Genomic DNA, 9,115 nt, shown 5'->3' with positions numbered 1-9,115 from the left:
ATGATACAGTTCTCTGCCCAAAGCCATGGCTTCTGTCAAACTTTTCTGTCCTTGACACAAACTCCAGGCATCTGAGCCTAAGGTAGCCCAGCACCACCACCTTCTAAAGTGGCTTCAAAAGGAGGAAGAGAAACACATGGTGTAGTGTTTGGAAAAGCAGGGCATGCTTAAGTTTGCAGATGAGTGTTTTTAAAACTTGGAAAGAATGAAATGATGGGGGGGGTGACTAAAGGATAAATGGAGGAATATACTAAGTTGACTGATGGGAAAATGCAATATATTTAATATACTATTTCTCACTAAATGAATATAGAATTAATTGTAATTTCAATAGAGAGTGATATTATAAGAGAGAGAGAGAGAGAGAGAGAGAGAGAGAGAGAGAGAGAGAGAGAGAAATGAAGATATGTCCTCTAGGTGCTGTCCCCTCAAGAACAAAACGAACCACAAGGAGGATCCCAGTGACCATCGTAAGAGCCAGGATTGCAAAATAGAAAAGAACAATGCATTCAACTTTTGCAGAAGAAAAAAGCAGAGGAGAAGCGCTGAGGAGGCTCAGCCGCCACGGGACATTTGGCTGGGCTCTGCCACCTAAGAGTCCGCCTTCCGCCCTGGCTGTGGGCCTGCTGCTCCAAGCCTGCCACGGAGGCCAGAGAGAGAAGCCTAGAGCCTGCAGCACAGACGCGAGCAGCGGCCCCCGTGGCAGCGGCGAAGACAAACATGGCCTCTGCAGCAGCGGGCGCGCAGTGCATGAAGGCAAGCAGGAGGACTCTGAGCAGCAGCCTGCCAGGCCGCCTCCATAAACCGGTGCCCCATTCACGGAGGCCCCGTCTGACTCTGAAATGAGTCGAAGTTTGTGACACACGCTTCCGCCTTGGCCTTGGTGCTGTTGTGAGCCCTGGAGGTGTTGTGACTCTGTGAGGAAAAGGAAAAGATGTAAGAAAAACAATAGATGGTTTTAAAAAAAAGTGATGGAAAATTTTTGAATCCAGAGTTAAATTCACAGAAGATTTGCAGAAAATAAGTGATGCTGCAGGTGATATTGTTGAAATTAAAAGTGACTTTGAGTTTAAAGCCAAACAACGAATTGCTCAAAAACCTCATTCCAAACAAAAACTTCAAATATTTTTGAAGCAAATTTTGCAAATGAAGTAAAATCTGAGGATTTGATTGCTGATAAGAAACTGTGGGTTTGACTTGAAGAACTAGAGAGGCAAGAGGAATTGCTGGGTGAACTTGACAGTAAGCCAGATACTGTGACTGCAAATGGAGAAGACACAGCCTCTTGTGAAGTGGATAAGGAAGATCCAAACACAAATGCGAATGTGATACATGAAGAAACAAACTCCCTTACCCCCAGTAGTTATCACTAGGATGTTACTCATTCAGAACAATTCAATGGACAATTGACTAGTCAGTTGAACTCTTCAGTAAATGGTTCAAGTTTTTTTCAGAGTAATGAAGAAGATGATGAAGACAACAGTCATGATGGTGATAATGAAAATGACCATAATGCTTTAAGGATTGGAGATAATTCTGTACCAAAAATATATTTTCCTTATACTGTTGAACCTAAGAGGGTTTGAATAAATACTGGAAAAAGAAAAGAAAGAAGAAGTCAAACTTAAAGGAAAGAACAACCCTGGAAGAGTGGTCATTATGCTCAAGAGCTGCCTACAATCAGGACTCCTGCTGACATTTACAGAGTCTTTGTTGATGTTGTGAATGGAGAATATGTTCCTTGTAAATCTATTCTGAAGTCTCAAAGCAGAGAAAATAGTGTTTGTAGTGATATCAGTGAAAGTAGTGATGCTGAATTTGATGATAGGAGGGAGTTTTGAGGAGTATTGAAGTATGTGAAGAAGTCAATTGCAGTGACACCAGTGAAAGCATTTTAGAAGAAGAACCACAACAAGCAAATCATCAAAATAAAATGCTGAGAGCCATAGCCTAGTCGGAATGATGCATGGCATTTTTGCCAGAATGGAGTGATTGAGAGGTGATGCCAGCAAGCCATTGAGATGATGATGGTTATGTTAAGCTGTGTATTCAATTGTATATTAGAACCCTGCTGTCAGCCTCAGGCACTGGGGCTGCTTTTGAGTTCTCCTGGGGATTCCTGGGGAGTTGGTGTTGGATGGGGAAGTGCTGGAGGAGGGATTTCCAGTTGGTGGGTGGTGTGTCCCTGGGGAAGGCCGCATGCGTGGTGTTCTGGAGAGTTTGAAAATAAAGTTTGTTCCTGCTTGAGTGGCTCGTGGTGATTTGTGCCCAGCAGACTGTGGCAATAAACTTTTGCCATTATCAGGAGCACCTGAGGCTTTTTCTGGAACTGTAATAGAAAAAGAATTTTTATCCCCTTTAACACCACACCCAGTAATTGCTCATCCTGTACTACTCACCATTCTGGAACAAAAAGAATTTCTGTCAGAAGTATCAGAAGAAACTGCCAAAAGGGTTTCAAAGTTCAAAGCTGCCATATTTCAACAGAAAAACTAGGAAATGGGAGTTTACATCCTAAAACCTAGTTGTGAATTTTTAGAATGTATAAGCAAAATATGTTACATGTAGTTTGAAGTAAGGTGTTTTGAATTAGTTTGGTACAAGCTCTCTTATTCTTATCAGTGATATTACAAAAATCAAAGTAAATGTTGGAATACAGTAATATTCAATTTGTTTTGTTAATTCTCTTACTACTAAGTTGCCCTTACAATTTTGAATTATTTTTCAAAGAACACAGTTTGTACACATTGCTTTTGTGTTTTAAACTAAATACAAGCAGTTTTGCACCAGCTGTGATATTGTGTGTACCATATGGACCATTTAAAAGAATCTTTTAAGATATCAAATGCTTCAACGATTATATTACTTGCTTTTGCATTTTAAAGGCACTTTTTAAAAAATCTTCTTTCCTCATAGGTTTCCTAAGCTAGGTGGCATTTTAAAAGAAAGAAAGAAAAACAAACAAACAAATACACAAAAACCTCTTTCCTTTGAATGTCATACTGTAATCTTTCAGATAGAAAGCTATACGTACTGGTTGGGAAAGTTTCTTTGACTGGAAGAATATTTTGTAAAGCATTTCTTTTCAATTAAAATTTTTATGAAACTTTGTAAAATGTTGCAAATTTTATAATTTAGAACTAAATATGGAAATTTCTTTGATTCATATGTGTATATACCACACAACAGATTCTTGAATTCTTACAATTCCATAGGAACTACTTGTCCCTCTTCTGTATAATTTTCACTGGGATTACCTTTGGGAGAGAAGAAAAGTTTGTCTAGATGTTTTTAAAAAATGAATGAATTAATTTTTCAAATAAAATTTGTCTTAGGTTTTAATCTTTCCAACATTTTCATTCTTTAGGACTTCTTTATGACTACTAAATAACCAGATAAAATATTTACTTTGTTATTTTGTAGTAAAATTTCTTAAAGAAAAATTTAGTCTAACATTGAAAATTACACTGCAAGTGTTAATAATTAGCTTGATGAATGCTAAAATGTAACTTTTAAAAAGCATTCTGCATTAGTAATAAAATAAGCCATCAATGCCAATTCATCTTCTATTCATCGCTAAATATTTAAGGGTTAGTTATAGCTTCTTTAGTGAATTCTTGCTTAACCAAGGTGAAATTATGTCCTAGAAAAGTAGAAGCTATTTGTAACTAGAACAGCACAACAGTAAAAAGTTTTGTGAATAAATATTTTAATGATAAAGGGGTTAGCTTGAATCCCCAGTAATTAATGGATATATTAGAAAAGAGAACTGATTTTGAAAGATTACCTAAAAAAGTAGAAAATTTGTCCTATATTCAGTTCTGATCAGCTGTATGTTTTGTAGATAAAAACAGTTTTTGTTTCAGTTAACCCTGCTCCTAAACCAAATAGTGCACACCACTCACAAAGGAGCTCTCCCTTTCCTTCCCAATTGCTATTTAAGTGATCCCCACTCCCAAAGCCAAACATGTTAGAAGAAGAACCTTACACCTGTTTGGTCTTATAGCATCCGGTCTGAATTTTTTTCTTCATTTGCCACATATTTAGTGTATAGAAATGCAGAAGTTGTAGTTCATTTGTGGTTCACCCTATTCTACAGAACCCAGAATGAGAAAGCAAGCTGATTAAAAAGGGATTACTCATTCTATTTCCCTATCTCCATATTTTTTTTACTTTAAAATTCCATGGCAGCAATAGTATAAAGTAAGTAGCATTAAAAAAACAATGCATGTCTAAGTGACTAACAGTGGTATACCAGATGCCTTGAGTAACTTTGGTGCCTGAAACAGCTTAGTGAAAGACAAAAGCAGAGCTGAAGTGTACAAAAACAAACATGAAATAGAAAGTGCAGATTGGTACTACCAAGCCCTGCCAGTTCCATTGCAGTTACATGGCAGAAAAAAAGACTGAGCTCAAAAAAGAAAAACTCAGAGCCACAAGTTTGTGGTATGTTTTCAAGTACTTAGCAGAACTAGGTCTAGGACATCATTTTCATGCCTATCCTCCTTGCTACTGACTCATGCACAAAATACTACCAACCCCCATGTTGGACCTCAAATCACTGGCAATCTAATACTAAACTACCAGATTGGTGATGTTGTAAGGCACAGCTGAGTTAACCCATCACTTCATATAAAAGTGCATTAGTATTCATAAGCTGCAAATTAAATTGCTCTAAAAATAAGCTATCATTTGTTTAACACTTCCCAAAGTGCTTGAGAAGGAAGGGGAGGGGGGATTATTACATAGAGGTGGAAGTGGGTGGGGTGGGGGGAGTGTAATAAAAAAGTGTGTAGGGGGAAATTAGTGTTTTCATAAAATCATGTACAAAAGAAACAGAAAGGCCTACAAAGAAACACTGCTCTTAGGGAATTATTTCCCACTCTCAGGTTCTATGGAAGGACTAACTTCAAGGTCCTTAGACAAGTGACCAAATCTATACAAAGGAAGTCCTTTTTGGGAAGGCAGCTAAATCTTTTCACAGAAGAACATGAGAAAGCTTCAGAAACCACAATCCTTAAGGTGTGAAGCAGGAGCCCCTCCCCTCCCAACTGCAGCCCTGGGCCTGCCCCACTTTAGAAAGTCCTGTGAAACAGTGTTGCAGATGTGGGTTGGTTTTGCTGGAACCAAGCATCAGCAAGTGTCCCTAGAGTGCTGGATGTTGGGGGACACCTCCTAGCTGAAATAGCAATGCACATGGAGAGGTGAACAGTGCTTTTCCTCTGGGCAATTCTCAGTGTGGCAATACTATTACAGAGCTTCTAAAGTCTGAGAAGTTAGGCTAAAGAAGGGCATAAGGGTGGGGGTGTGAGGGTGGTTAGACAGGGGATAGAGCTGGAGCACAAGGACCAAAGTTCCAGGACAGAGACATAAATATGCTGCACCACAGAGCATGCCTGGCAGGCAAAGGCAGGTCTCAAAATCTCCACTAACACCTCAGCACCCTAGCTTTGGGCAATCTCTTAAGCCTGAGCACATGAGCTTTGTCCCTCTTGGACCTTCTAAAAGTTCTGTTTCCCTCTTGCTGCAGAAGTGGTAGCCTTAAAGGGTACTCAGCCTCCACACTCACTGCCTCTCTCCTCACCCACCCACACCTTGGTTTCCTCCTGGGCTCCCGCGTAGCAGCCTCCTCAGAGTGTGCCATCCCAGGTAAGATGCATTTGCAAAGATCAGAGGCTGGGAGCGGGCAGCAACTTTCTGACCAGCCAAGTGGGTCCAGGGTACCAGTGCGGCCCCTGGCTGAGCTTGGGGAGTCAGGGTAGCGGAAGAGATCCATGATGTACTTCCAGAGCATCCAGCACCTGTGCTGCCACTGCAGGACGGCAGGTCCTGCCTCCTCCTCCCCACACAGCTCCAGACACAAACATAGGGCCTAGGTCTTTCCCCATCCTGAACCCAGTAGGGGACTCTCCACAACCCTGGCTGCAGACAGGCGCTCTTCTGGGAAAGGCACACCCAGTCTCCTTGCCCTAATGTCTCCCACCATGCAGCCCGCCTGCCTGGCCGCCCTTGGTTGCTGCCCCACAACCTGTGCTCCCCCACAGGCTTCAGAAAGAGAGGCAGGGAAGTGAACACCTGGGAGCCTACTCCCCAAGTCACCTGCATTTGCATTTCTTACAAAATGTACTGCAAGTTTCCCTGTTGGAGCCCTTTAGAATCCCAGCGCATGATCACCAGGAGATTTAAAGCGGGACTCTACTCCGCTTATCCCCTGTGGGACCCAGACGCAGGGTTTGACAATGCTTTCTAAAGAGGAGATTTAAATGATATATTATAGAGGGCCTGGGCTTATCTTCTCTGCCCGGGGTTCCCTTCAGGCATAAGCCCTGCTCAAGTATTCCCAGTGGTAGGATGTGTCAGAAGCAGAGAGAGGGGCTGAGTTATAATACTTGGGCACCAAGAGCTACACAGGAGAGGAAGGAGGGGACTGATGGAAGAGTGGGCCCGAGAGGGAGGGGGGCCTCTCTTACATTGGTAAAGGTGATCCCGGTGGCAAATATTGTGCGAGCTAATCAGAAAATGTAGCGCAATGTCCCCGAACCTGCAGCATAAATACAGGAGAGCTTGCCGCTTTAGCTCCTGCCAACCTTGGACACAAACTTAAACCATAGCCCTTCAATATTTGACCAAGCATAGGCGACCAAATACATTTAGAAAAAAAGAAGTTTCCTCTGCCCTCCTTGTGATGGATTGTGTCACAGCTGATAATGGTCTTTGGTTCACAGAAGTGGTTCCAGCTGCTACTTGTTTATTCATGCAGTACCTCTATATGCAACATTGTCCTGATTCATTGTATGTATCCCTGCCTTCCTGCAGTGCAGAACTGCAGATATAGCTCGATTAGCAACAGACAGGTTATTATGAGAAAAAACATAACATGATGCATATTTTGTTTACAAGCTGGGTTCTTGATTTATTAAGACTCTTTCCACTAAGACACTGCAGCATATGCGTTCCTCTGCTGAAAATTTTCCAAAGAATCCACACTGATTTGGGTGAAAAGCAGTCCAGCAGCTTATACACCCTGAGAAAAGAGATCCTTGTGGTTTAACAATAATAATTTGAAATCATTTCTCCTGAAGAGGCACACTGGTTTTACCATAGGAGAAAAGATAATATTCTGGATCTTCTCTCAGTTTTGTTTTTCCCTCATGTGGTATATTTCTTTGAGACTTCTAAGTGATTGTTTTTTTCTATGCCAGGGTGAATTATTTATCCCCGCTTGATCACCACTGGACTATTAACAAAATGTTGGGGTGGGGAGAATCCTTTTTCAGTATGAAGCCAAACAAAAAGGCAAAGAAATCCCAACTAAGACCAACACTAATCAGAGAGAGCAGTAATATACAAAAGGTCCCCAAAGGGAAAACATAGCCTTTAACTTGAACATTATGAGGATGGGTGGATCTACAGAAGGCAAAGCAGGATTCATCTTACTGAGAGAAGATTGTCATTGTGTAGCCTCTAGAAGAGATGGGGTGGGGGAGTGAAGAAAAGGAAGAAAGGAAAAGAAAAAAGAAAAAAAAAATAACCACTACACACACTAACACATCAATACCACCTCCAGGACTGAGTCTGACAGCTGAAGACAGAGTCTCCCTTCTCCCATGACTTGTATGTGTTTGTGTGTGTATATAATCAATCACCAGTGCTCAGTGAGATTGGATTGAATCTGCAGTTCTCAATCACTAGAGAGAAAAAATGCAAATATAGGTGCCCTCTTCCCTGGTCAGTCTCTTAGTAGGTAGAGAGCTCCACAAATACTCTTCCTCCTTCCTCTCACTCTTCCAGTTTCCATCCACCATGAGCTTGAGGAAAATCCCACCTGTGTATTCCTCCTCCAGCCTTGGAAGGCATGAGATGGAGGAGAAGGAGTTGAAGACAGGCTTTCAACTATGCAGCCACATGCTCTCAGACCCATCAACAGTTAGGCACTTCAACCAGTCCCAGGAGGGCACTGTCACTGCAGTCTCAGCCTGAGCACTCCTGAAGAGTTTCCACCAGCCAGCCTTGGTCCCAGCCCCAGCCTCAGCCCATACATGACCCTCTCCCTACTCTTCCAGCTTCCAGTGGGCCTGCTGCTTGTTATTGAAGCCAGTCTAAATGCTTTCTGTTAAAGGTGGATTCAGAAAAAGAAGGTCAACAATTATAATGAGTAAACATTAGAAAATGCATGGGGTGGGGAAGACAGTTTTATAACTTTCCACACTGCCAAAATTACCTCCACTTTTTCATTTTCAAAGGGAGTGTGTAAAACAACTCAAGCATTAAGGAAAACCCAAGTTCCTTGAACTCTTGTTATGTGAATCCTACTTAAGGTGCTGTTTGAAACATATGACAAATATGCATTTCTAGAAATAGCCAATCAAAAGTACAGTCACTAAAATCTATATACAAACTACTTTTTATGTAGGGAGGGTCATGTATATGCACATGAGAAAGTTTATGCCTTTTCTAAAGACAACCCAATATTTTGAAATATATTTTGTAAAAAAAAAAATAAACCCTGATTCAATCACATCCTAATAAGCTGTTTATTTCTGCACCCTTTGATTGAACATTAAGCTCACCTTTGTTTACTCCTCATCTGCACATATCACCCACACCACAGTCCTGTCCAACTAAATGGACTCATTTGCTACTTTCATCACTATATTACCCAGCTTCCACTTACTCAGAAAACCAAAGTATTTGGAACAGAGCTGTTGGTTTATTTTATTTAGGGGGAAAAAAAGCAATATACAATAAAAAAAAAAAAACTTCAGTGTTTCTACTACTTTAAATTAATAAAAATCAGCAGAGGATTTGGGAGAAGTAAAATTGATCACTCTCACTCATTTAGGTGAATGAGTTAAAGTTGCACTAGCTTAATTCTATTTTAATATGAAAATTGACAAAATAATTTAAACTCTAATTTTAAAACATACATTAGAAGCTCCAGGTTAATGTTTAAAAAAATAAATCTACTGTCTTAACTGCATGGCATAATCAAACTATCTTATGAGCAAGAAAAGAATATTTAAATTTATGTAGATTATATAAATATAATCAACTTATGCAATGATGGAAGAGGCTGGCTTTTAAAATAAACTTTTCAATTACAAGTCACCAGAAA

At 40.6% G+C, this 9,115-nt stretch overlaps 1 pseudogene; it reads left to right on the top strand.

Annotated features, from left to right (window-relative positions):
* The first annotated feature begins 503 nt into the window (after positions 1 to 503).
* On the top strand, positions 504 to 2,496 carry LOC144251000 (unconventional prefoldin RPB5 interactor 1-like; annotated as a pseudogene).
* The last annotated feature ends 6,619 nt before the right edge of the window (positions 2,497 to 9,115 follow it).

This window comes from Urocitellus parryii, chromosome Y (assembly GCF_045843805.1).
Source record: "Urocitellus parryii isolate mUroPar1 chromosome Y, mUroPar1.hap1, whole genome shotgun sequence".
In the NCBI taxonomy this organism is placed as follows: domain Eukaryota; kingdom Metazoa; phylum Chordata; class Mammalia; order Rodentia; family Sciuridae; genus Urocitellus; species Urocitellus parryii.
The sequence above is the reverse complement of the archived record's forward strand: the minus strand, read 5'-3'. Positions and strand labels throughout refer to the sequence as shown.